We start from the raw sequence: 27,617 nt of genomic DNA on the forward strand, positions 1-27,617 counted from the left end.
GCCTGAGAGACCCCGAGTTTCCTCAGCCTCAAAAATGCAAAATCCTCTCATCCTCAGGGACCCCAAACTCCCTTTACCTGATGAATCCCAAAGCCTCTCGACCTGAGTATCCCAAATCTCTTCAGCACGAAAGACCCAAAATCTTGTCCTGAAAAACCCCAAATACTATCAGCCTGAGATACCCCAAATCCCCTCAACCCCCAAACCCCCAGAACCTCAGCCTGAGAGACCCCAAATCTCATTGGCCTTGGAGACCCCCAATCTCCTCAGCCTGTGGGATTGCTGCTCCTTAGAGATCCAGACTGCTTTACTCCCACAGTTTTCCAGAATCTCCAGTTGAAGATCCCAGAAGCTTCCTATGAGAAATGTTCATTTCCTCTCAGTGGAGCTGGTGAGTCTGACCCGAGTCCCATCAGTCAGGGGGCCTCAAAGTCTCCATGGGCCTCCCCCAGCCCTCACATCTCAGGACTCCCCTCGAAGATACCTGAGCCTTGACCCTCAGGCACCTTTGCCACCCTTCCTCAGATGCGTCAAGATGCAGGGGAACTGAAACAGAACAGCTTATGTTAGGTGGTCTGTCATGGCCAGCAGAGACCCTCCCCCTATCCCATCGATAGCCCTCAGACCTCCCCAACATCCTCCAGTTCTTACAAGGTCTCCACATCTTCCTGGTCTGGACAACATGGCCAAGTGGAGAAGACAGAGCCTGGCTGTGCATAATGGTCTGGGCTGTGGCCTCCTCTAAGCACCATCTCTTTCCACAGGAACTTTGGCCTTGTAGCTGGGAGACTCAAGGGTTCTTCCCAACCTTGGAGTTGGAGCAGGTAGTTGCCAGCCTGTCCCAGCACCGAGAGCCCCAACAGGTCCCGGGAGGAGACCCCTGAGGGAGATGCAGGGAGTACAGGGCAGAAGCCCAAGGTGAGAGGTGGGGGAAGTCAAGCTGGGCTCCAAGCAGGATCTGTAAGAAGGATGGAGAGGGGAACCGAGTGACAGGAGCTGGTGTCTGGGGGGCCACAGACCCATGGCCTGCAACTCTGTGTGACCCTGGCTGTGAATGTGCATGGAGTGGGGACAATTTGTCCCGTCTGGGACATGGGAGAGAAGAGGACACTGGAATCAAACTCTCTGTGTTGGGGAGAGCTAGAAAAATGCTGTGTCCTCTCAAACAGGACACAATCTGGGGAGGGCGGGAACAAATGTCTTTATCCTTGTTTCACAGAGACCACCCCAAGGCCCCAGGCTGTGTTCTGCTTGTTATGATTACAAGGTAGAAGAAAAGGCCCCACTCGGTGTTGTGATGTATACAGTAAATCACTGATGAACTATGTTATTTTCTCTAGGCTATAGATGCTTTCAAAGGCATTTCGATATACTTCTCCAAGGAAGAAGGGGCAGAGATGGGAGCATCGAAGAAAATTTGCTATAGGAATGTGAAAAGGAACTATAATGAACTGATTAACATAGGTTACTGCAAGTGCTGGCTGCAGACCAGCCTGGGAAATAGAAAACAGGTCTTCTGTCCCTGTATTATTATGGCTCTCTCTTAGGTGGCTGCATCTGCCCACAGTTCCCTTCTGTATGGAGACAAATCTGGAGGGGAAATTTTGTTCTTTTTATTTGTCAGGGTATGGCTGAGTGTCGGCACTAGTCATGCAGAGCTCACATCTTGACCTTGTTCAAGACTCTCCCAGCCCATGCTGAGCCACACTGGCTTTGTGGTGCTTTCCATTGCCACCACCCTTTGTTCCTCCTCCCACCTCTTCCCATTTAGGACAAAGATTTGGCTTCTTTCTAGAGCCCCTCGAACTGCTTTCATGTGTCAATGAAGGCAGGCCAAACTCCATGTGGATGACACTGAGGATTCCGATGAAGAATGGATACCTAGGCAGAAAGGTGAGGGGCCAGGAGGAATTAGAAGTGACCTCCTGAAACCAGCCTGGGTTGATGTCTCGGCTTTATCTTAGGAGTTAACAAAGGAGAACATGTTCTCTCAAAAACAAATGTTCAACAAACAAGCAAGATGCGAAAGAGTACATACAGTAAGAGGCTGTTCATATAAAGGTTTTAAACGTGTAAAATGATTACATATTTTATTTACAGATACAGTAATAAGTGCTAAAAGTATAAAAACCTGAATGTGAGTAAGAAATACCAAACTCAGAAGTTATCATCACAAGAGAAGGAGGAAGGGCTGGCAGGTGGCTTCACTATGTCATAGTTACCTTTTTTGTTTGTTTTATTTTTACTTTTGAATTTTGAAATAAAAAGTAGAAATAAAAACATCTCAAGCAGCTGTGGCAGAATGTTGAAATGGGACTGCATGGTGGTGGATTTATGTTTTCCAGCATTATTCTCTGTACTTTTCTATACGTTTAAAGTTTACCATTCTTTAAAGTCATAAAGAAAGACTGGTTTTGCTAAACATTGTTAATTAATTAGTGGGCAATTTAACTAAACCTTAATTGAACTGTAAATCCACCAAAGAGCTTTCTAACCCTAATCTCATAATAGTGCAGTCATTGGATCAAGTGTCTTAGAAGAAGAAATGACTAACCCCACGGTTTGTCACACATCATTATCTGGATTCAGTTAAATCCCCATCTTAGTCAATTTATTGTTTCTTATTGTGGTAAGAAATCACATAACATAAACTCACCCTCCTAACAGTTTTTGAGTGTTTCATATTATTAGCTATATACACACTGATGTGCAAGAAACTGCTAGAACTTTTTCATCTTGCATGACTATAAAACTATACCCATTGAACAACAACACCCCATTTCCTCCTGCCCCAGCTCTTGGCAACAATTCTACTTTGTTTCTATGAATTTGATTACTTTAGATACCTCAAATAATGAACCATGCCATATTTGGCTTATTGTGACTGGCTTATTTAACTTAGTAAAATGTCTTCAGGATTTATCCATGTGGCAGCATATGGCAGGGTTTCTTTATTTTTTAAGGCTAAATAATATTCCATTGTATTTCTATACCACATTTTCCTTATCCATTCATTTTTTAATGGATATTTAGGTTACTTCCACCTCTTGGGGGGAATCTCTCTCTTCCTCTTCTTATAAAAAGCACTAATCCCATCATGAGGACCCCACCCTCATGAACTCATCTAGCCCTAGTTACTTCCCGAAAGCTCCATCTCCAAATATTATCACACCAGGAAGTAGGGTTTCAAAATATGAATTTTGGAGGAAAAAAACCCAGTCATAGCACCCACTCTTTTAACTGAGATTTTTTCTTGCTGAGTTGTAGGAATTCTTTATATATTCTAGATATTAACCCCTCATCAGATATATGGTTTGTAAATATTTTCATCCAGTCTGTAGGTTGCCTTTTCACTCCTTGATTGTTTCCTTTGGTGCTCAGAAGTTTTTAAGTTTTACATAGTTCTCTTTGTCTATTTTTGCTTTTGTCACTTATGCTTTGGTGTCATTTCCAAGAAATCGTGGCCAAACTCAATTTCTTGAAGCTTTCCCCCATGTCTCCTTCTTGAAGTTTTATACTTTTGGGTGTCACATGAAGGCCTTTAATCTATTTTGATGTAATTTTTGTATGTAGTATAACATAGGGTCAATCTTCATTCTTTTGCATATGGTGATCGAGTTTTCCCAATACCATCTCTTGAAGAGACTGTCCTTTCCTCCATTGTGTGGTTTTGTTCAGCGTTTTTTCATGAAAGTCAAGCCAATATATTTTTTTTAAAAAAAATAAATGTAATAGAAACCTTGTCAACACAAGATGAAGCAGAGATGAGGTTTTGTTTTGTTTTGTTTGTTTTTTGGTGGGTGACCAGTTACTTCAGTTGGTTAGAGTGTGGTGTTAACACCAAGATCCAGAGCTCTATTTTTAAAAAACATTTTAAGAAAATTAGCAGTGCCTCCAATAGAAGCAAAGGTCTTCATGGTACTTCAGAAACCATTTTCAAATCACCCTTGGATAATACTTTGAATTGTCACTCTCTAGTTCAGAATTCTCTGTCCCTAATGAGATTCTTCTGAGCTTGGAAATATTTACCAATCAAAACACTGATTTCTCATCACCTTTTGGTCAATCCTCCTTGGGTGGTCTTCAGAGTGGAACAGAGTAAACACCAGAAGGTGAATACCTGAAAAATCCTATTGACACAACAATCTTCCTCATGTAAGATCCAAACACAGGTAAGAGAAGGAGAATGTGCACAGTATCGTAGGACTGCTGCCTCCCTTTTCTGATCTCTTTAGCACAATGTCGGAAATCATCCTTTTAAGAGTTAATAAGAAGAGCAATGATAATCACTACTGCTTGTTTTATTTTTGCAATATTTCAGACTTTATTTTAAGCATTGTACGTGAATAAACTCACTCAAACCTTACAACAACCCTATGAAGTTGGTACTATAAGCATAACCATTTTGTGGATGAGAAAACTGAAGTACAGAAATGTTAGATTATGCCTGACATCACAGTCAGTAGTGGTTCAGTCTAATCCAATACTCCTTCTTTCCCTAAAGTACTTAAGAGCTGATTAAAACTTTCTTCTTTTGTAAAGTTCATGCTGCCTTACTCATACACCTTTACATTATTCATCTGACTGATTATTTCAACCTGATTCTTCTCTGATGTGCTAAGTGAGAGATACGCTAAGACAGTCTGAGGGGAGCTTGGCAATATACAGTCAATTTACATTGTGCCTGGTCCCAGATGAAGACGGAGATAGTTCCTACTCTCTCATAAGGGACCCATTCGGATGTGAGAAGACTGCTCCTAGCCCTGAGAAGTTTGAAGTTTGATTGAGAAACAACAGATAGGAGAATGACTTAGCACTTCATGTATATTACACTATTCAGTAGAAATGTATCCTGGTACTGATTTTAAATGCTCATCCCTGTAGGAAGAAGTTAACTGCTCCTTCCTCTGGGCCCGAACTAGACAAATCTCATGCTGTTTGTAATCATTTGTATAGCCTGCCACCTCTGTATTACGAGCTCTTTGAGAGCCTGGTCCATACCTGATTATTCTCAGGAGTCCCAGGCCCAACTCAGAGCCCTTGATGACCCCCTCAGTGTTTTCTGAATAATTCCAAATTTTTCAAATTCAAATAGAGGTAACAGGGTCAGAGAGTGCTGAAGATAATATCTTTGAATTAGATTTTGACTGTAGAGATGGTTGAGGAGGAAAATTGATGTCAGGACTATAAGAGAAATTATTAATCTCAAAACACTTTGGTGAGCGTTATTACATTTCATGTTCACTGTACCATTAAGAATGAGCATGTATGCCAATTTACGGATCGGGAAACTGAATAGAATTAGCTGGTAGTACACCCTTACTTAGGCAGAATTGGTACAGGAACTAGTTAATTCAATTTCAAAGTTAAATATCCCTTCCAGGATATGGCAGTTTGCAGCTCTTAGCATCACTCTCTTAGTTGTCTAGATAACCTTTATGCCAACTGTTTCTTCTCTTCCCAACCTCACTGTTCATTCTCCAGATGTGTTTTGTACCCTCTGTGCTTTTCTACATTTCTCCTTCTGTCAAATGTCTCCTAGTTCATAGAAGATCCCCTCTTTTTCCCTATAAGCCCCTACCTCCTTCTTTCACAGACCTTGTTGAGTCTCCAGGTAGTCTTCCAGATTATTCTCCCTCCCTCGCTCTCATGTATATATAGAAAGTTGAAGCAAAAGAGCCTTAAGACTGTCCTGCCCACACAGGCCTTTCCCTTTCTCTCTGGTATTCAGTCACTGCAAGTTTTTCCAGGGATTGTTGACCCATTAACTAAAGTCATGCATGTGAAAACAGGTTGCAAGCCCTAAGGAACTAAAGAAATGTATGTTGTCTTTTAATATGTGATTCTCACATTAAAGGGAATATCCAGATCACTGTTAAATAATGAATCTATCTTGAAGAAATTGTCAGGAACAACAGATTTACTGAACACAAGGGACTCAGAGAAGGCCCGGAAACGAGTGTCCCCTCCTGCAGAAGCAAGTACCTCCGGACAGCATTCTAGAGAAAAATTGGGTAAGAGAAAATAATTTGGGCACTTTAGTCCCTCTAGGTCCTTTAGAAAGGTTGATGAGTATGGTCTACATATGTGGCGTAGACTTTCGATAGACCTGTGCTTAAGCTGGACTAAGCTGAGACCAGAAGTTAGATGCTGTATTGAATAACATGTAAGAACAAACACTAACTCTGAAGTCACATACTTGTTATAATCCACGCAGAATCATTTGGACCTTGGGAAGACATTATAAATTCGCTGAGCTCATTAATGCTAATCTGTAAAATGAAGATAAAGACCAATGGCTCATATATTGTTTAAAAGCACTAAAATAAATATACATTCAAGGTGTCCAATAAATCCATCTGTGATAATAGAGACCACATTTTCTTACTGTATATCCCTGCCCTTGTTCAATGCCTAATATGTAATGCACCTTCAACAAATATTTTATGGATAAATAAATGCATGCATTAACTGTTTTGTGACTAGAAAGTTTCAGAAGTTAAATCTGATCCTGGGAATCCAGAAACTAAAATTGAATTAGGCATCTGTATTCAGTGTGGGTGTAGAGTCTTAGTCTCTCTGAAATAATAGTTAAGAGGTAGTGAAGGGGTGGGGAGCCAGAGTATGTAGAAGGATAGACAATAATTTGATGGTAGGAGATTTCACATTTTCTGACGATACAGGGACAAACACTCCAGACTCCTAACTTCACTCACTTACTCTTCTCCAATGTAGAAGTCAAGAGAAAGGAGATTGAAATGAAGATGTGTAGCCTGCGAGAAAGGGTCATGCATACAAAGAGGTCTGTGAGCCTCAGGATGATGACTACCTGTGTAAGTGACCCTTTTGGCCCACTCATGGAGAAGGCTATGTCCCGGTACAATAATTTTATCTTGTTGTTTGACCCCAAATCATTCCTTTACTCTGGTGGCTTGGAGTACAGGATTGAGGCTGAATTATGTAAATGCTGGGCTCTTTCTGAAGCTCTTTATATCCAGGAACACGCACTATACTTTTCCTAATCCCTGCTGCTCTTGCCTTCAGATTGTGAGCAATGCCAAGACTTCTTCATCGACAGCTGACTGGCTTATAGACCCCCTACATTTGTAAAGGACAGTGCAGTGGACAAGGGGAATCCCAACCGCTCAGCCCTCACTTTGCCCCCTGGGCTGAGAATTGGGCCGTCGGGCATCCCTGAGGCCGGGCTTGGAGTATGGAATGAGGCATCCGATCTGCTGTTGGGTCAGCACTTTGGCCCCTATGAGGGCCAGATCACAGAAGATGAAGAGGCAGCCAACAGTGGCTACTCCTGGATGGTGAGAAGGGCCTACCTTACCCCATCTTCTGGCTTCCTCTATCCCTTCTGTGCCTTTGGTGGGACATCACCTTCTATATGCTAGAACATGGATAGTGACAACATGGTTAGATCTGTGTACTTAGTGGTCTTTGCATGAACCTGGAACTCCTATTTAAAGGTCAGAGGGTGAGTGGGAGAAAAGTGGCACAGAGACAGAAAAAGTGCATTCTCCCTATGGGGCCTCAGCTCTGACGGGACAAATCAACTCAGATGTGTAGATTATGCTGAGGAGTACACAGCATGTGTCACCATTGGCGGCTGAATCCATGCAGGCTCAAATGCATGGATGACAGTGGAATAAAATAATTCTGATTATTACCTGCCCATCAAACCCAAAAATGACTAACTTATTTTTCTGAAACTCAGATCACCAAGGGGAGAAACTGCTATGAGTATGTGGATGGAAAGGACAAATCTCGGGCCAACTGGATGAGGTAAGGCCAATAGGTTTCGGGTTCCAGCAGGGACACTCGTCTCTCTCAAGCTCGGCTTCTTTCCTCCTCAGCATGCCTCCCTCGATGGTTTTTACACTCTCTGCTCCCCTTACAATGTTCTTTCTTATTATGAACATCCAGGAAAAAAGAGGTAAAATATAAACATTACCATTTTTTAATCAAAAAACTAAATCTCTATGATAGACAAAATTGGGGCACCAGGATAAACCCTGAGGAGCCTAGATTCATTGGGGATGCTGGATTCACACTTTAATTTATCTAATCAGCATTTATTAAGCATTTACTGTACTCTAGTTTAGAAAATGGAGTACATCTCATGAATAGATCACACAACCCATGCCCTTGTGAAGGACTATTGCAAGCATAAATGAAACATTTGATTATAGGAGAAGTACACAAGGCCAAGACAATGTAAATCAAGGGACCTTTAATCTGTGAGGACAGGAATTCTTCCCAGCTTCAGTGAAATTAAAACCTGAAGCCTGAGAAGTGAGCTGCAGGGTGGTCATGGACCTCTGTGCTGCATGGACCAGCCCCTTTCCATGAAGGTTCTTGTTTTATTAGAGGATAAGAATAGGGACATGCTGTTATTATTGTGTATTATCATGCTAGGCCAAAGGGACATCTAAGTTTCTATGGGAACCCAGGGAGGCAGGTGAATGGCACCTGGGTAAACTATGGGAGATTAGAAAAAGGTCTTTCAAAAGAAGATAGACTTGGGGTGAGTATAGAATGATGTGAGCTAATCTAGAAGCAGAGAACATGATTGATTAAACACCAAATTCTGTGGTATAAGTAGAAATCGATTGAGAGTTTAGAGAAGTGAGAAGTCAGTGTTTTATGGCCAATCATGGTGGAGGTAAGTCTGTAATTGGGCTTTGAAGAATGGTTAAGTAGGCAAGGGGGGAAAAGCATTCCAGGCAGGATGAGCACCATAAGCAGGACTTGGAGAAAGAGGCTTAGGTATGAACAGCAGGTTCCTGGAGGAGGGTAACTGCATGGCCCGTCACAGCATGGGGGCCTTGACCATCTGGTGACAAGCCCAACACGGCCCTGGCAGGTAGTGGAGACTCACTGCCTGTTATTTTCTGTCCCTTTGTCTGCCTCAACCCCAGGTATGTGAACTGTGCCCGGGATGATGAGGAGCAGAACCTGGTGGCCTTTCAATACCACGGGCAGATCTTCTATTGAACTTGCCAGGTCATCAGGCCGGGCTGTGAACTGCTGGTCTGGTACGGGGATGAATATGGCCAGGAGCTGGGTATCAAGTGGGACAGCAAGTGGAAGAAAGAGCTCACGGCAGGGAGAGGTAGGCACCACATTATTCTTTAAAAAGGACAGAAAAGAAAGAATTCTCCTTGGGAATTTTCATGGTACAACTGTTAAGTAGAGTAAAATGCAGTCTGAAGTCAGAAAAATTTCAAATCAGGTGTTTCTGAAATTAAGGCTTTGTTTCATATGCATTTGACTTTTAGGGACAATTTATATTTTAAAATTTTTGTTCTCATTTTATTTTTTTAACTACTTTATATGCAAAATATATAACAACATATAGTCCTGACAGGCTTAGAGGCAAAGAACAAGTTCTCAAGCACCTACTGGCTGTTTCAACAAGGCAGTTTCTTCTGGCTCTTTTAATTATTTCTTAATTTCTTCCGTATTTCTAAATAACATACATATGTTGTTTTTCATTCATTCATTATTTCAATTAGTTGTCATGTGAATTCTTACTCTGTGCCAGACAATGTTCGAGGAACAGGAAATATGGATAGAGCAAGATGATCAGAATAAGTGCTATTGAGCAGCTGACATGTGAGTTAGGGAAACATGCAGACACACACAGGCATGTGCATAAAATGAGACAGTCATTCATGCTTTCAAGTAAACTAAGCCAGAAAAGTGCCTAGAGATCATCATGAGGGGAGGGAGGGTATGGCAGGGAACATGAGGGAAGGTTCCTCTTAGGACATAACATTTGAGAGGAGCAGAGTTGTGCTCAAATGTCTCCAGGCAGAAGGAGCAGCTCGTGCAACAGCTCTGAGGCAGGAGAGAGTGAGGGTGTTTGAGGAATGGCTGAGACCACCCAGGTGAAGGAAGCAGAGAAGAGAGCAGAGGTCAGAGAGATACACAGAAGCCTGGACATGTAGTGCCCATGATTCCTGCCAAGACACTGGGGATTTTCCTGAGATGGAAACAATTGTGGACTTTGAGTTAATTTTCAGAAAATAATCTGCAGTGTGTAATCCCCTCAGACGCCACATCAGTCTCCAGGTAAGAGAGGATGGTGGGTTGAATAAAGATGGGAGTCAGGAGGAAAGAAGTCTGATTAGGGATACAATTAAAACAGAACTTCCTATTAAATTTGAAATGTGTTAAGACTGAATGAAATACCTCAAGTAGGAATACTTGATGTGTCACCCAAGGAAGAACATATTTTTATTTTATGATTTGTGGACACTTAGATGGAAGCAATCCATAATCTAGTTTAGGCAGCAGGAACCAGAGTCCTTTACTCAAGGGGGCCTGGACCACTCTGAATCCCACTTCCTGATGGAGAACCAGGTACACAAGAGTCCTCAATTAAATGTCTTTGACTGGGGAGACTCAAACTCAGGTGTACTTACATCTTTAACTCTACACTGCCTTCTACATTTGTGCATCTCCAGACGAAGTGGTTCCTGACTTACTAGATCCTTTTTACCTCATAAGAAAAGTCACTAAGGATGAGTCCATCCATAATAGCCCCTTTTCGTGTTGCTATAACACAATACCTGAGACTGGATAATTTATAAAGAACAGAGGTTTATTTAGCTTATGATTCTGGGACAGCTGCACCTGGCATGAGCCTCAGGCTGCTTCTACTCATGGTGGAAAGTGGTAGGCAGCTGGCGGGTACAAGCGGCAAGAGGAAGCAAGAGAAAGAGATGGGGGAGATGCTAGAGTCTTTTAAACAACCAGCCCTCATGGGAACTAATAGAGTGAGAACTCACTCACTACTGCCACCTGCCAGGGAGAACAGAAATTCATTCATGAGGGATTTGCCTCCATGATTCAAACAGCTCCCAACACTGCCATATTGGGGATCAGATTTTCACATGAGTTTTGGGGGGACAACACATCCAAACTCTATCACCATCTATGTAATCCAGAGTTATTATTTCTCAGTAGAATAAAATAGCTGCAGATGCTCTATCAGGAAATGGACCCAGAGATTAGGGAGAGAAGAGGATATGATATGACCTAGAAGATAATTGTAGTGTGTGTGTGTGGGGGGGAGTCACTGCAGTTCCTTCTGTATAAAGACTGAAGCTGCCTCTGATGCTATTGAAGGTCCCTGGTTTGGCTGATCCATAGACAAGGCCCTTGATGTGGGCTTTCTAGATTTCTGAGGAAGATGTAGTAAACAAAAACAGAATGAAAAATAGACTGTAAAGGAATGCTCGGTGGGAGACAGCTTGTATTAACACATGAGGAATGATTAGTGGAGCAGGCCTTACCATACAACAAAGCAGATGGCCCAGTTGTCTACACCTCCCATGACCAAAACCTTCTTCTTTCAGTGGAACCAAAGCCAGAGATCCACCCTTGTTCTTCATGCCCTCTGGCCTTCTCCAGTCAGAAATTCCTCAGGCAACATGTGGAACACAATCACTCCTCTCCAACCTTCCCAGAGACATCTGCAAGAGAACATCTCCAGCCAGGAGATCTCTGTGCAGTGGGTCAGAATCAGGAGCAGCAACATCCTGATCCACACAGCTGGAATGATGAGGCCGGAGGTCAAGAGGCCAAAGAAAGGTCCAACCCTTATATAAGAGGACAAGGCACAGGAGGATTTCAAGCACATTTTCCAGCCCGCCCAAAGGCCAAATGGGGAGTTCTAGGGAGAGTGAGATGGAAGAAGAGTCCAGAACAGGCCAGAAGGTGAATCCAGAGAACACAGGCAAGTTATCTGTGGGGGTAAGAATCTCAAGAATTGCAAAAGTCAAGTGTGGAGAGTGTGGGAGAGGCTTCAGTAACAAGTCAGGCTTCATCTGACACCAGAGGACACACACAGGGGAGAAGCCCTATGTTTGCAGGGAGTGTGGGAGAGGCTTTGGCTGTAAGTCACACCTCATGCGACACCAGAGGACACACACAGGGGAGAAGCCCTATGTTTGCAGGAAGGGCAAGTGAGTCAGCAGTAAAACCACATCTCAACAGAGAGTGTGTGGCCACCACACACCTCCACAACCCAGCACTGAGGGAACGTCATAGAACTTCTCTTGACCTCTCATATTCCCCAGGAGTATAGAGACAGATGTGACCGATCAAACACACCCTCCATTTTCATGACCAGAGATGAGGCAGAAAATGTGGGAGGCAGGGGTTCCTTAAGGGTTCATGGTCTGTGGACGGGTGCGGATCCCCTCCATGTCCCACTTGGCTCCCCTCCATGTCCTCCTGTTCCAATAAACATCATCCCCAGACAAAGCTACAGTGCAGGCTGTGTACCTTGTTCTCAGTCCCAAAGGTGGGAGAGTCCAGGAGGCCACGGAGAACTTGGACTCTCAGCTGGGTCTCATGGGAACCAAGCCCTGCTTAAATCACCTCCTGGGCCCAGGGAGAGAACCAGGGGAGGACATGGAGACTGAGATGGGCCAGGAGGGGCCCGCCTCCACCAGCACGCCCTTGGCCTTTCCTGTTTCCTCTGATCTCTGTAGCCTTAGAGGCAGAAGCCAGGCAGGGACGTGAGTGGGAACTCAAGAGACAAGGAAAAGGAGTCAGGAAACCAGTTCCCCGAGCCCCCAACCCCTTCTCTATGGGTCCAGTCTTAGGCTGGGTATCAGGCATCATAGCAGAGGGGGCAATTTCAGCCCCAGGATCTGGGGCATGTTTACAGAGCAGGGCTTCGGTGGTGGGGTGGGCCCAAACCCTGTAATCACAGAGCCCTCCCCAGCTGTGGACTCTTGGTCCCTGATCCTCCAGCTCCTGGAAACAGCGTGAGGGGGATGGGAGGAGACCACTGCGGTCTTGGTCTGAGGCTGCCTGACATATAATTTGCATATGCTCCTGGGTAGGTCATCTCCCCCAGACCCAAACGTTACACCTGTAAAATGAAGTCTCTGGAATTGGGGAGAGGGAGGCGGGGCCTGGAGAAGGGAAGGAGTCATGGGACAAATCTGCCTGGGCAGGGACCCAGGAGGAGAATGCTCTAGGAGGTGGTAGATGGATGGAGTCATGGGAGTAACATTTTGGGGACTCCACTGTGACCTGTCTGAAGCTGGGGAGCTTGGGATGGGGTATAAAAGGCTGGTGTCCAGGGCCAGGGTTCCACAGAGGAGCAGGGGGGAGATGGGGATGGTGCCCCCTCCTCTGCTCCTCCTTCTGCCCCTGGTCCCTTCTGGGAGTGAATCCTCACACAGAGAAGAAAACCATGTCCCTGCACAGACTGAGTGTGTCTTCAGTGAGAGGCCGGTGGGCACTGGGGAGAAAGCTACTGATCCTGTGCCGGGTGGGCTCTGAGCATTGGGGGCACTGCCCAACATGGAGGCCCCATGGTTCTCAAGGCCCTGTCCAGGCACAGCTCCAGGGAGCTAGGTGGGCAGCCACAGGTTCAGACTTGAAGACCTCTTTCCCTCAGGGCTGTGACTGGCATACAGCATTCGACATGGGAGCCAATTTCTGATCAGATTCTGCTGTTGAGAGAGAGAGAGGTGGTGAGTTCACAGAAAAACAATAGGCTGACCTGGAGTTGGCAAGTGCATCACAAGCAATGAAGTTGTGATGAAACCCAGAGTCTCGAAAACAGCATTTAAGTCCTCTAAGAAAAGTGCTAAAAGTAATCCCTGCAGATGTGTCGTGGCTGTCCTGATGTGCTCAGAATGCTGAGGAAGGAAATCAAAGGTTGACGAAACATCCACCTGCCTGTTGAGGGTTACAGGATTGAAACAACGTGCTGGAGACTGACTGCACTGGACATATTACAAGGTAATATGGGGAATTTTAAACAAGTGCTGGAGCAAATTGGGATCCTAGAAAAATGCAACTGAGTACAGGAAACACTGGCCTCAGCCCTTTCAAGTTAAGGAAGGGTTTGAGGTTACCTGAGAACCAACCCTGACCACAACCATGATATCCAGCCCTAAACCTCGACGCATAATCCTAACATTAACCCGTGCAATACTGGCGTCTCTGTCCCTACAGTTCCCATCAACAGAACGAACCCACCCCCATGGGTTCACAGAGCCCTGGGGTGTTGGGGTGGGGATGGGGGGCCACACAGCTCTGGACCTGGAACCATTTCTCAAAACTTCTGTCCGCATCTTGCTTTCCAACAGGTAATTAAACCCTGTCTACATTGCTTGTTTCCTTTCAGTAGATGAGAGTGGAAGCCAGACTGAGAAGTGGCCTCCACCTGGATCACAGGTAGCCCTGAACCCTATGACGACCACATAAGAATTTCAAATCAACTAGCCAGAATGAAAAAGAAGCATCCTGAGAGTGTCTGCAGTGCAGCCAGGGATGGCAGTCACTGGACCATGCCAGGTGTTGGGATTGAGGTGTCTGGGCACCCATATTGCCCTGGGTGGGTCTTGTCACCACAATCTACCCATTGTCCAGTCTGACCCTCAGCAATGTACCCGTGGTGCTTGGAGATGGGCAGGAATGGTCAGCACATCTCAGAAGTCACCCAAGTGTCCCCCAGCTGATGACATGCAGAGAGCTGACACTGAGCACACCGGCCTGACCTTGTCCTAAACTCCATGTGTGTCGACCCAATTAAGGTCAGAAGCAGCCAGTGACTGCTTCTTCTTGCAGCCAGTGACATCGATAATATTGTGATAGATGGAAAAGAACATGAGAGAAGAGAGTTCGATTGTGTGTATAATGAGAGATATACAGTGAGAGATGTAAAGTGAGATATGCTGAGATATTTATATAGTGAGATATATAGTGAGATATTTTTATAGTGAGATGTTTATATAGTGAGATATGCGTATAATGAGAGGATTATATAGTGAGAGATACATAATGAAATAAATAAATTGTAAGGTTTTTATATAATGAGAGATACACAGTGAGAGATATATAGTGAGATATTTATACGGTGAGAGAGGTATATAGAGGTGTATATGTATTTGTACATAAGCACACTTACATAAAAGTCTCCATTTCTTGGCAAATTATCCAAGAACTCAGCCAGTCTGTGGCAAAATTTAGTCACAGACCCTGGTGTATTAGCCCATTTTTGTGTTGCTGTAACAGAATACCTGAGACTGGGTAATTTATAATGGAAAGAGTTTTATTTGGCTTAGGATTCTGGGACAGCTGCATCTGGCGCAGGCCTCCGGCTGCTTCTACTCATGGAGGAAAAGCAGCAGCAGCTGGCGGGTACCAGCAGATCACATGGTGGGAGGAAGCAAGACAGAGAGAGAGAGAGAGAGAGAGTCAGGCTCTCCTCTTCTTTTAAAGCCCTCAGAAACACGCCCCTGAGCACCATTTTTAATCCATTCACTACTGCATGGTCCTACAATCCAGTCACCTCTTTAAGGCTCCACCTTTCAATTACCATAATAGGATTTCCCACCCTCTTAACAGTCACAGTGGGGGCTAAGTTTATTTATTTATTTATTTATTTATTTATTTTTGTTAATTTTATTTTGTCAATATATATACAATGTTGTTGATTATTGTGGCCCATTACTGAAACCTCCCTCCCTCCTCTCTCTCCCCTCTCCCTCCCAACAATGTCCTTTCTGTTTGCTCATCATATCAACTTCAAGGAATTGTAGCTATTATATCTCCCCCACATGCCTTTTTTTTTTTTTTTGCGTGTGTGTGTGTGTGTGTGTGTGTGTGAATTTATTTATCTATTTTTTGCTCCCACCAATAAGTGAGAACATGTGGTATTTCTCTTTCTGTGCCTGACTTGTTTCACTTAATATAATTCTCTCAAGGTCCATCCATGTTGTTGCAAATGGCACTATTTCATTCCTTTTTATAGCAGAGTAGTATTCCATTGTGTAGATATACTGCATTTTCCATATCCACTCATCCGATGATGGACATTTGGGCTGGTTCCAACTCTTGGCTATTGTAAAGAGTGCTGCGATGAACATTGGGGAACAGGTATACCTTCGACTTGATGATTTCCATCCCTCTGGGTATATTCCCAGCAGTGGGATAGCTGGGTCATATGGAAGATCTATCTGGAATTGTTTGAGGAACCTCCATACCATTTTCCATAGAGGCTGCACCATTTTGCAGTCCGAACAAAAATGTATGAGAGTTCCTTTTTCTCCGCAACCTCGCCAGCATTTATTGTTCAGAGTCTTTTGGATTTTAGCCATCCTAACTGGGGTGAGATGGTATCTCAGTGTAGTTTTGATTTGCATTTCCCGGATGCTGAGTGATGTTGAGCATTTTTTCATATGTCTGTTGGCCATTTGTATATCTTCCTTAGAGAAATGCCTACTTAGCTCTTTTGCCCATTTTTTAATTGGGTTGCTTGTTTTTTTCTTGTAAAGTTGTTTGATTTCCTTGTATATTCTGGATATTAATCCTTTGTCAGATGTATATTTTGCAAATATTTTCTCCCACTCTGTTGGTTGTCTTTTAACTCTGTTAATTGTTTCTTTTGCTGTGCAGAAGCTCTTTAGTTTGATATAATCCCATTTGTTTATTTTTCCTTTGGTTGCCCGTGCTTTGGGGGTCGTATTCATGAAGTCTGTGTCCAGTCCTATTTCCTGAAGTTTCTCTCCTATGTTTTCTTTAAGAAGTTTTATTTTTTCAGGGTGTGTATTTAATTCTTTAATGAATTTTGAGTTGACTTTAGTGTATGGTGAAAGATGTGGGTCTAGTTTCATTCTCCTGCATATTGATATCGAGTTCTCCCAGCACCATTTGCTAAAGAGGCAGTCTCTTCCCCAGAGTATAGGCTCGGTGCCTGTGTCAAAGATCAGATAGCTGTAGGTGTGTGGGTTGATTTCTGGATTCTCAATTCTAATCCATTGATCAGTGTGTCTGTTTTTATGCCAGTGCCATACTGTTTTGGTTATTATAGCTTTGTAGTATAGTTTAAAGTCAGGTGGTGTTATGCCTCCAGCTTTATTTTTTTTGCTCAGCGTTGCTTTGGCTATGCGTGGTCTTTTGTTATTCCACGTAAATTTCTGGATAGTTCTTTCCATTTCTGAGAAAAATGTCATTGGACTTTTGATGGGGATTGCATTAAATTTGTATATCACTTTGGGTAGTATGGAAATTTTCACTATGTTGATTCTTCCAATCCAAGAGCATGGGATATCTTTCCATCTTCTTGTATCCTCTCTAATTTCTCTCAGCAGTGGTTTGTAGTTCTCATTATAGAGATTTTTCACATCCTTGGTTAACTCAATTCCTAAGTTTTTTATTTTTTTTGGTGGCTGTTGTAAATGGGCAGGCTTTCTTGATTTCTCTTTCTGCATGTTCACTATTGGAGAATAGAAATGCTACTAATTTTTGTGTGTTGATTTTGTATCCTGCTACTGTGCTGAAGTCATTTATCACCTCCAAGCGTTTTTTTTTTTTTTTTTTTTTTTTTTTTTTTTGTAGAGGCTTTAGGCTGTTCGATATATAGGGTCATGTCATCTGCAAACAGGGACAGTTTGACTTCATCTTTTCCAATCTGGATGCCCTTTATTTCCTTCTCTTCTCTGATTGCTCTGGCTAGTACTTCCAACACTATGTTGAATAGGAGTGGTGAGAGTGGGCATCCTTGTCTAGTTCCTGTTCTTAAAGGAACAGCTTTCAGCTTTTCCCTATTCAGGATGATATTGGCAGTGGGTTTATTATATATGGCTTTAATTATTTTGAGATGCTTTCCCTCTATACCTAACTTATAGAGGGTCTTTGTCATGAATGATTGTTGAATTTTATCAAATGTTTTTTCAGCATCTACAGAGATGATCATATGGTCCTTGTGTTTGATTTTATTAATATGGTGTATCACATTAATTGATTTGCATAAGTTGAACCAACCTTTCATCCCTGGATGAATCCCACTTGATTGTAGTTAATAATTTTACGTATGTGTTGCTGTATTCTGTTTGCTAGTATTTTAGTGAGGATTTTTGCATCTATATTCATCAAGGATATCGGCCTGTAGTTTTCTTTTCTGGTTATGTCTTTACCTGGTTTTGGTATCAGGATGATGTTTGCTTCATAGAAAGAGTTAGGGAGACTTGCGTCTGTTTCAATCTTTTGGAATAGTCTGTAAAGAATTAGTGTCAATTCCTCATTGAATGTTTGGTAAAATTCTGCTGTGAATCCATCTGGTCCTGGGCTTTTCTTTGTTGGGAGCTTTCTGCTAACAGCTTCAATCTCCTTTATTGTTATTGGTCTGTTCAGATTTTCTGTATCTTCATGGCTCAGTTTTGGGAGCTGGTGTGTGTTCAGAAATTTATCCATTTCCTCCAGATTTTCAAACTTGTTGGTGTATAGTTGTTTATAGTAGTCTTGAATGATTCCTTGTATTTCAGATGAATCAGTTGTAATATCACCTTTTTCATTTCTAATTTTTGTTATCTGAATCTTCTCTCTTCCTTTTTTTATTATTATTTTTTTTTAGCCATGCTAATGGTTTGTCAATTTTATTTATCTTTTCAAAAAACCAACTTTTTGATTCATTGATCTTTTGTATTGTTTTTTGGGTTTCAATTTCATTAAGTTCTGCTCTGATCTTAATGATTTCTTTCCGTCTGCTAACTTTAGGTTTGGATCGTTCTTGTTTTTCTAGATCTTTAAGGTGAAGTGTTAGGTTGTTCACTTGCCATCTTTCCATTCTTCTGAGGTGAGCATTTAATGCAATAAATTTCCCCCTTAATACCGCTTTTGCAGTATCCCACAGGTTTTGGGATAATAATAATGATGTATCATTATTTTCATTAGTTTCAATAAATGTTTTGATTTCCTGCTTGATTTATTCTTGGACCCATATGTCATTAAGTAGAATACGGTTTAATTTCCATGTGTTTGTGTAGTTTCCAGAATTTCGTTTGTTATTGATTTCTTGTTTTAATCCATTATGGTCTGAGAAAATACATGGGATAATTCCAATTTTTTTGAATTTGTTGAGACTTGATTTATGACCCAATATGTGATCTATCCTGGAGAATGATCCATGTGCTGATGAGAAGAATGAATATTCTGAGGTTGTTGGGTGGAATGTTCTGTAGATATCTGCCAAGTCCAACTGGTCTAGAGTATTTTTTAGATCTTGTGTTTCTCTGCTGATTCTTTGCCTAGATGATCTGTCCTATATTGACAGTGGGGTGTTCAGGTCCCCTGCTATTATGGTAGTAGTGTCTATTTCCTTCTTTAGGTCTAATAGAGTTTGTTTTATAAATCTGGCAGCTCCAACATTGGGTGCATACATATTTATGATTGTTATGACTTCTTGATGGATCAGTCCTTTTATCATTATATAGTTCCCTCGTCGTCTCTTTTTATGGTTTTTAGTTTAAAATCTACTTTGTCAGATATAAGAATAGCTACTCCAGCTCGTTTTTTCTTTTCTGTTTGCATGGTAAATCTTTTCCCATCCTTTCACTCTTAGTCTATGTGAGTCTTTATAGGTGAGGTGGGTCTCTTGAAGGCAGCGTATAGTTGGGTCCTCCTTTTTAATCCAGTCAGCAAGTCTGTGTCTTTTGATTGGGGAATTTAAGCCTTTTACATTATGAGTTGTTATTGAATAGTGTTGGTTTATTCCTAGCATTTTGTTGATTGTTGTTTGGTTGGCTTCAGTGTCTTTTGTTCCTTGCTTTCTGATTTACTGTTTGTTTTCTGTGTTTCTTGGTTCGTTAGGTTGTAGATAGCCTTTTTGTTTTTTTGTTTTCTCTTCATGAATGCCATTTGTATTATACTAGTGGCTTTAGATTTTTCTTGGGTTTTTACGGCAGTGGTAGTTATTTTTCAGGAACCAAACCCAGTACTCCCTTGAGAATTTCTTGTAAGGGTGGTCGTGTGGTGGTGAACTCCCGCAGTTTATGTTTATCTGAGAAATATATTATTTGCCCTTTATTTCGGAAGGATAGCCTTGCAGGGTAAAGTATTCTTGGCTGACAATCTCTCTTTTAGTGTTTTGAATATATCATCCCTTTCCTTTCTGGCTTTTAGGGTTTGTGATGAAAAGTCTGATGTTAGTCTGATTGGGGCTCCCTTATAGGTGATTTGATGCTTCTCTCTTGCAGCTTTTAAGATTCTCTCTATGTCTTTGAGTTTTGCCAATTTGACTATAACATGTCTTGGAGAAGGCCTTTTTGAGTTGAATACATTTGGAGATCGTTGAGCTTCCTGGATCTGAAAATCTGTGATTTTTCCTATACCTGGGAAGTTTTCTGCCACTATTTTGTTGAATATGTTTTCAGTGCAATTTCCTTTTTCCTCCCCTTCTGGAATAACCATGAGTCGGATATTTGAGCGCTTAAGGTTATCTGATATCTCTCTCAGATTTTCTTCAATGCCTTTGATTCTTTTTTCTTTCTTTCTTTCTTTCTTTCTTTTTTTTTTGTCTGCTTGTGTTATTTCAAACAGCCCATCTTCAAGTTCAGAGGTTCTCTCTTCAAGTTCCACAAGCCTGTTGGTTAAGCTCTCCGTTGTGTTTTTTATTTCCCTGAATAACTTCTTCAGTTCGGCAAGTTCTGCTACATTTTTTTTTTTCAGGGCATTGATTTCCTTGTACATTTCCTCTTTCAGGTCCTGTATACTTTTCCTCATTTCATCATGATGTCTAGCTGAGTTTCTTGTATCTCATTCAGTTTCCTCAGAATTATCACTTGAAATTCCTTGTCAGTCACTTCAAGGGCTTCTTGTTCTATAGGATCTAGAGCTTGAGGTTTATTATCTTTTGGTGGTGTACTTTCTTGATTTTTTGTATTTCTATCTTTTCTTTGTTGTTTATTCATTGTGGCAGGGCGTTTCACAGTCCACAGGTTTGGCACTATTGACTGACTAAGATGTTGCTGTGGTTGCCAATTTGGTATCGCTACCTCAGTGACTCCCTGTTCCTGTGCGATCTGTTCCGGGCTGCTGGGATGCACCGAGGCACCACAGAGCATGTGGTCTCTGCAGAGCTTCCCCTTCCCCTGAAGGATGTCTCCCTGCCCTGTGTGCGCTAGGCCGGGCTTGGGATGGAGCCGGGTGGCGGTGGTGAAGCCTACCTGCTGCTGGATTGTGCAGCAGCAGCGTGGACCCTGTGGAGTTCCCGCCTCCCCTGCCGGACGTCTCCCCGCTCTGTGTGCACTGGGCTGGGCTGGGAATGAAGCTGGGTGGCAGTAGTGAAGCCTACCTGTTGGATCACGCAGTGGCGGCCCTGCAGGGCATGTGGTCTCCATGGAACTTCTGCCTCTCCCACTGGACGTCTCCCTTTCTCGGCCGCCAGTTGAATTGCTTCCAGCTCCAGGGACGGGCAGGTGGAGGCGGGTGGGGGGGGGATCAGAAGCTGTGGTCACCGCCGCAGCCTGGGGTGACACACGCTGTTCCGGCCTCCATGTTTCCAATTCTGCGGCTGCGGCTGAGACGCGGGCTGCGGCGCACCGGGTGGTCCCTTGCTTGCGTTGGGGGAAGATTCCCAGTTCTCGGCAGGGTAAAGACACCCTTTCGAAGCTGTTCCTTTGCACTGACTCTGCTACAGCTGCATCTGGCGTGGGCCTCAGGCTGCTTCTACTGGTGACGGAAAAGCGGCAGGCACCTCTCCTCTTCCGCCATCTTGACCTCCCTGTTTCTAATTCATAAAACTTGGGGGACACAATTCAAGCTGCAATGAGTTGGCGGGGGGCATGATTCGATCCACTAGACCTGGCGTCGTGGCTCAAGCTCTGCTCAGGTAGCCCCTGTCCGGTGATGGCAGATCCCCTGGACTGCTGACGCCCGGCACGCTCGGCTTCCCACCTGCTGACAGGCTCCGTCTGGCTCGCGGAGAGGGTGAAGGATGCAGTCAGAAGGGGGACACTCGGGAACCAGCTAAAGTAGGGGCAAACCTCCCGTCTGCCAGCTGCCCACTTCCTACACCTGCACCCCAGCTGTCACTCTGCTGCACCAACAACTCCCCCTCAGCTGTCACTCTGCAGGACCTACACCTGCACCCCACCCTCAGGCTGCCATCTGAGCCGAATGCTGGCGGGTGGGACCGAGTGGAGCCGAGCGGTGGCGAGTGGTCCCGGGCGCGCAGCGGTGCCCGGGCGCTGGGAGGCTCACGGCGGCCGTCGCGCAGCCTCTGGCAGAGCCTGGCCCTGGGCGGCGCCCCGGTTGCCCCTGTCGCTCCTTGGCTCCCTCCCCGTCCTGACTCCCGCCCCGGACCGTGCCTGGCACACGTCCCCGGGGCTCACCATGCGGTGCGGCTGCGGCCCGGGGTCCCGGGCTCCCGGGCTCCAGGCTTCGCCACCCCACAGCTGTGTGGACCCGGCCCGTAGGGTCCCGAGACGGGCCGCACGCACCGCGAACCGGGGTCCGCCGCTCCGCCCGCGGGTCAGGAGGGCTCTCGCGGACACCTTCTCTCTGCTGTTTGGCCACCCGAGTATGGATGGACACGACGCCCTCACAGCCGCGCTCCTTCTGGGACCATTAGTCCTACTCGCTGCTGCAGCCCAAGGGTCCCCTGGCCCTGGACAGCCCCGGGATGATCCCTCGCCAGGACGCCTTTCTGCTGCCTGCGCCATCCTGGGCTGGGGACTGACCTCCCTGGCCATGCCACTGACGCCTGCGAGCGCCCAGCCACGGCGCCACGCAAGCTGCATGGCTTAAGGTTGGGGCCCAACCCAAGTGGGGCCAATCTAAGCCCATCTCTCAGTGCACCCGTCAGTATCTCTCTCTAAGGAATAATCTTTATTGTGGTGAAACATTCGTAACATAGAACTGACCATCTTGACCATCTAAGTGTCCAGGTCAGGGGTATTGAGCACGTTCACACTGCTGTGCAAACATCACCACTGTCCCTCTCCAGAACTCTCTCATCTCCCAGACTGAGACTCTGCACCCACTAAACACCAACTCCCGCAGTGCTGGGCTGGCGGCAGCCAGTGGACATCTGCCCCGTGGGAATCTGACCACCCTGGATCCCAGTCTCTCCGCAGCTGGACTTGTGGTGAGGCTGTTGCACAGAAAAGGAACCAGAACGCCCAACTGAGAATTTTAAAAGGGGGTCTTTACCGGCAACTGTCTCTCCAGATATTCTGGTATGAGAAGAGCCCTGAGTTTAAATTGAAAGGGTCTTTTAAAGGCAAATAGTCACACAGGCAAGAAAATCATATAGTCACACACTTAAAGTTATCATATAGTCACACACGTTTCCTCCTAGTTTGAGGAGGGAAGGGGTTTTTTGAGGCCTCCTGCAAGCTGGCTACAGAAGCCAAGACAAGCCAGTTAATCACTTAGGGACAGCAAAAACTTCCACAGGGCGGTTTCCTCCTCAGGTTGTCTAGATACATCCAGAAACAGCTCTTGGTTTTATTAGTCAGGGACAGCATAGGCGGGAAACAGCAAAGGCAGGCAGAATTTAAAATTTGTGTAAGAACAGGACAATTTTTAAACTTCAATTTTCACCATAGGTGTTGGGGGTGGGTTCAAACAAGGACACTTTTTGAACAGTAAAAATGGCATTAGCTAAATCAATCTACCTCGTCACAGACTGTGAGGTGTGGCACATGCTCTGTGATGGGAGAAGAGCCAGTTCTTCCTCCGAGGGTGCAGGGGGGAGAGGAGACAAAGCCCAGTGCATCCAGTCTTCACCCAGCTATCTCTGCGGCCAGGTCTGTCTCTCGCTCCTGGGCTTGGTCCTTCATTCCTTCCCCAACATATCCAATACTCCTCCGCCTTGTGCCCATTTGCTTAAGATGGTTGAAACGGGTTTTATCTCCACACTCACGCTCCTGCACACTGAGGGTGCACTGAGGAATCACATTTTTCCAGGGAGTCTAAGGAAGCGCAGCACAGCGCCCCAGAGTGTGTGTGCTGCAGAGAGAGGCCTCGTTTCTGTCGGGTCCTGACCACGTGAGCTAAGTCACTAAACCTCTCTTGAAACAGAGTAAGGCTAAGCCTGCAACCAAACTGACTCCATTTTCCCTGCAGAAGACACTTCGTTACTTTTCCACTCCTCAGTCATGAGACCCCTCCGGGCAAATGATTACCCCATGGGCTGCCCTGACAAACAGACTGACATAAGACAGGAAACAGATATTTCCTGAGTGGAAAAACCCCTTCCCAAGGCTTGTTTACTATAATTGTAAAAGTTACAGATTAACCTAAGACTGCTTTAGGAATTCCCACCTGTGCACAAAGTATCAAGGTGACTGCTACAATGACCCTCCTGGGGTGACAATGATGAACAGCACTGCCTACTGAGCATGCACTCATGACACAACCAGGAAGAACAGAACGGACCACCTCCAGTGATGCTGCCTGCCACCCCTTAAATCCTTTCCTATAAAAAGACCCTGAGCAACTCCCCTGGGGGTGCTAAATTACTGTTGCTACCCCCCTCATGAATAAGTCCATCTCCTCTTTTCATAAAGCGCTGCTTGCTTTACTGCTGGGTACATTATTCATTTCTATGACTTTGGAATCCGAGAGCCTAATTTAATCACTGGCAAAAATTGGGAGGGCATCGTAGAGGACTCCAGCTGCAAGAGGCAAGTGGCCACTGGGACTATTTTGCTCCCATGTCTCTGCTGCTGGCAGATCTCTCCTGGAGTCCCTGTCCTAAGTTCTGACAAGGCAATGCTTTATTCTCTTTACCTTTCTCTGACTTTCCGAGACCTCTTCTGTTTGCTTGGATTGTATCCACATCTGTACAGGTGCACCGTGGAGGGCTCCTGGCTATGCTTTGTTTTTTTGATTTAAATCTAGTTGGTACTTTTTTTCTTTATGCTGAAAACAAGGGGGAGAACTTCTTTTATCAATTCTTGTTAATGGGGTAGGTTGGCCCTGCCGATTGGGACTAGGCTGAACTGGTTCCACTGCTCCTCTTTTCTCTTTGTTTGTTTGCTTGGTTAGACATTTAGTTGAGTACGTGTAATCTGAATAAACCTTCCAATCCTTGCATCAGCTTTTGGACTTCGAGGTCATTTGCTTAATGCGAGAGGGCAGGGCAAGCCTGGCCGGTTGGTAACACTCTGTGCCTCAGTTTCTTTGTCAGACGAACAGGGAGAGTATATGTTCCTGCCTGTACGAGTTTGTCAGGGCTGCCATAACAAAATACCAAGAACAGGGCTTCAGCAGCAGAGCTCTATCCTCTCACAGTCCTGGCCAAGATCGAGGTGTGGCAGGGCCAGTTTCTCGTGAGGCCCTCTTCTCCCTGTGTCCTCGCGTGGTCTTTTCACTGTGTACAAGCATCCTTTCTTTGTGCCCAAATTCCGTCTTCTTATAAGAACAGGACATTGAATTAGGGCCAGGCCTAACAACCTCATTTTATCACCGTGAGACCACATATAGTCACATTCTGAGCTACTGGGGGTTAGGGCTTCAACTTATGAATTGGGGTGGGGGAGCCCAATTCAGCCCATAGTGCTACCTCACAGAGCTGTTGCAGGGCTAATGAATGTGTATAGCACACTTAGCACCATGTCTGGCACATGGTAAGTACTCAATAAAAGTTAGCTCTCCATATTATTATGTATGTCGTTGATTGCTTGTATATCTTTCAAAGGCAGACTGGTATGGCTTGAATTGTGTTTCCCCAAAAAGTTGTAATCCCCAGTACCTGTGAATAGGGTCTTTACAAACGATCAGGGTAAGATGAGATCATTGTCGTGGGCCTATAATCAAGTACGACTGGTGTCCTTTTTGAAAGAGGAAATCTGGGTATAGGAAAGACATGGATGGGGGAAGCTGGCTGTCTACGATAGGGGGAAGCTGGCTGTCTACAAGCCAAGGCCGCTGTGGCCGTTGGAAGCTGGGAGAGAAGTGTGGGGCAGGTTCTTCCCCACAGCCTCAGAAGGAGCCAGTCCTGCCGACACTCGATCTTGGGCTTGTGCCCCAGAACAGTGAGAGGGGACACCTTGCTGTTCAAGCTTCAGCTGTTCGAGCTGCCCAGCCTGTGGTCCTCGGTTGTGGCAGCCCCGGGAACCTAATGCACAGACTGCCCTTTTCACTTCTAAACACCCAGAGCCCAGTCTAGCCCTGGCGATGCCGCTAGCGTGCTGTAAGTAGGTTCTGAGTCTGCTATGAAGTTTCACCGTCTCTCTGCGTTGAAATCATGTGTCCTCATCAAGCAGTTACTGCTGGTTCACAAAAGTTCCTTCACGATATTTAAGGTGCTGGAATCATGAAATAATTCTTCCGTCTTTTTTGAAGGTATGATTTTTTGGACTTTTTTCCCCCTAAGTTCCCCCAAGAGATCCTCCAAAAAAAACCCAAATAAAACCCCGAAGTCTCTTTTATTCTGCAGGTGTCTGGGAGATGGAGAAGGAGTGGGAGAGAATCTGTCCCAGTGTTCCTGTCCCTGGGGGCCATGATTCCCCTCAAGCCTGTGGAAGTCCTGTTGCAGCTGGGAACAGGTAAAATCTTGCTATTTAGTTTTTGGACAGTCAGATGAACAGGCCATTTGCAGCAGCAACAGTTTGGGCTCAGGGCTGAGAAGAAGGCTGGGATCCAATTGCTTCCCTTGATAGCCGAAGCAGCAGCTTCTCCACCCCATGTCTGTCATCCAAACATGCCATGGACACCTTGGGGGTGGGCAGGGTGACTTACTCGATGCACAGTGCCATGCAGAGTGGGAACCATGGAAACCACAGCACAGGTGGAAAGTCCCATAGCCAGGAGGCAGTGCTGACAACGCTAGACCCTCCCCGGGGCAGAGGGTCTCTGCTGCCCGACACCCCAGTGATGCCCAGCAGGGCAGCCCTGTGAGCCACCAGCCTGCACCATGGCAACTTCACAGCAGCTGGATTTAGAGGTGTGACGCATCTGAACTGAGAGGCTCAAGCCATCGAGGCCGCTGCCTTGTGTGGCTCAGAACCTGCCTCAGCCAAGATGGCCCCTGACCAACCTTGGGGTCTACTGGTGACAGACGTCCCCTTGCCCCTTCCTTGTCATCGCTATGCTGATTACACCAGCAGTGCCGCCTCCACCTGGGCTCCTCTCCCCAGCTCCAGCTGCATCTATGCAGCCACCAAGTGGCCACCTCCCCTGGGGTCTAAGAGGCATCCAGTCAGCAGAAATGGGGTTTGCTGTGCCCACCCCGGGGGTTTGCTCTGAGCCAGACACAGGGGCTGTCCACTATCCCCCACTCCCCTTCACGCCCTAGCTCTGCACCTTAGTGCTCCTAACGGTTCCTCCTCCAGAATCTAATCCCACCACTCATGCCACCTGCAGCCACAGCCCCGTCAAGCCCCCACCTGCGTCACCACCTAATGCACTCTTCGCCCCCAGCATCACACACCCAGACCCATGAGGCTTCCGGAACCAAACGTCAGACCCGGGCACCCCCACTCCCAACTCCTGAGGGTCTCCATGTTTGCAGAGCATCTGTCAGGGGGGACATCACACAGCCCCGAAGTCCTCTCCAGGATGCCCCTTAGCTTCCTGACACCAAGCACTCCTGGGTGGGTTGCATGGGTGCCCCAGAAGGTCGAGGTGACACAGCCTGATGGAAGACACCCCAGAACCGCTCAACTCAGGAGGGGATTGGCCCCCTCACCATGGGATTAAAAGTGCCAGTGGATTTCCCAGCTGGGACTCCAACCCCTGCTCATAGAGTGTCCCCCAAGCCACCACATCACCCCATGGGACTTGAGGCGAGAGGGACTAGAACACATTTTAGCCCTAAGTAGGGTGCATGGGCTACGCCAAGACCC

General features: G+C 45.3%; 1 pseudogene; it reads left to right on the forward strand.

The window, feature by feature from the left end:
* Positions 1-365: 365 nt before the first annotated feature.
* Positions 366-27,214, forward strand: LOC134369067 (histone-lysine N-methyltransferase PRDM9-like; annotated as a pseudogene).
* Positions 27,215-27,617: the final 403 nt, after the last annotated feature.

This window comes from Cynocephalus volans, unplaced genomic scaffold (assembly GCF_027409185.1).
Source record: "Cynocephalus volans isolate mCynVol1 unplaced genomic scaffold, mCynVol1.pri scaffold_35, whole genome shotgun sequence".
In the NCBI taxonomy this organism is placed as follows: Eukaryota; Metazoa; Chordata; class Mammalia; order Dermoptera; family Cynocephalidae; genus Cynocephalus; species Cynocephalus volans.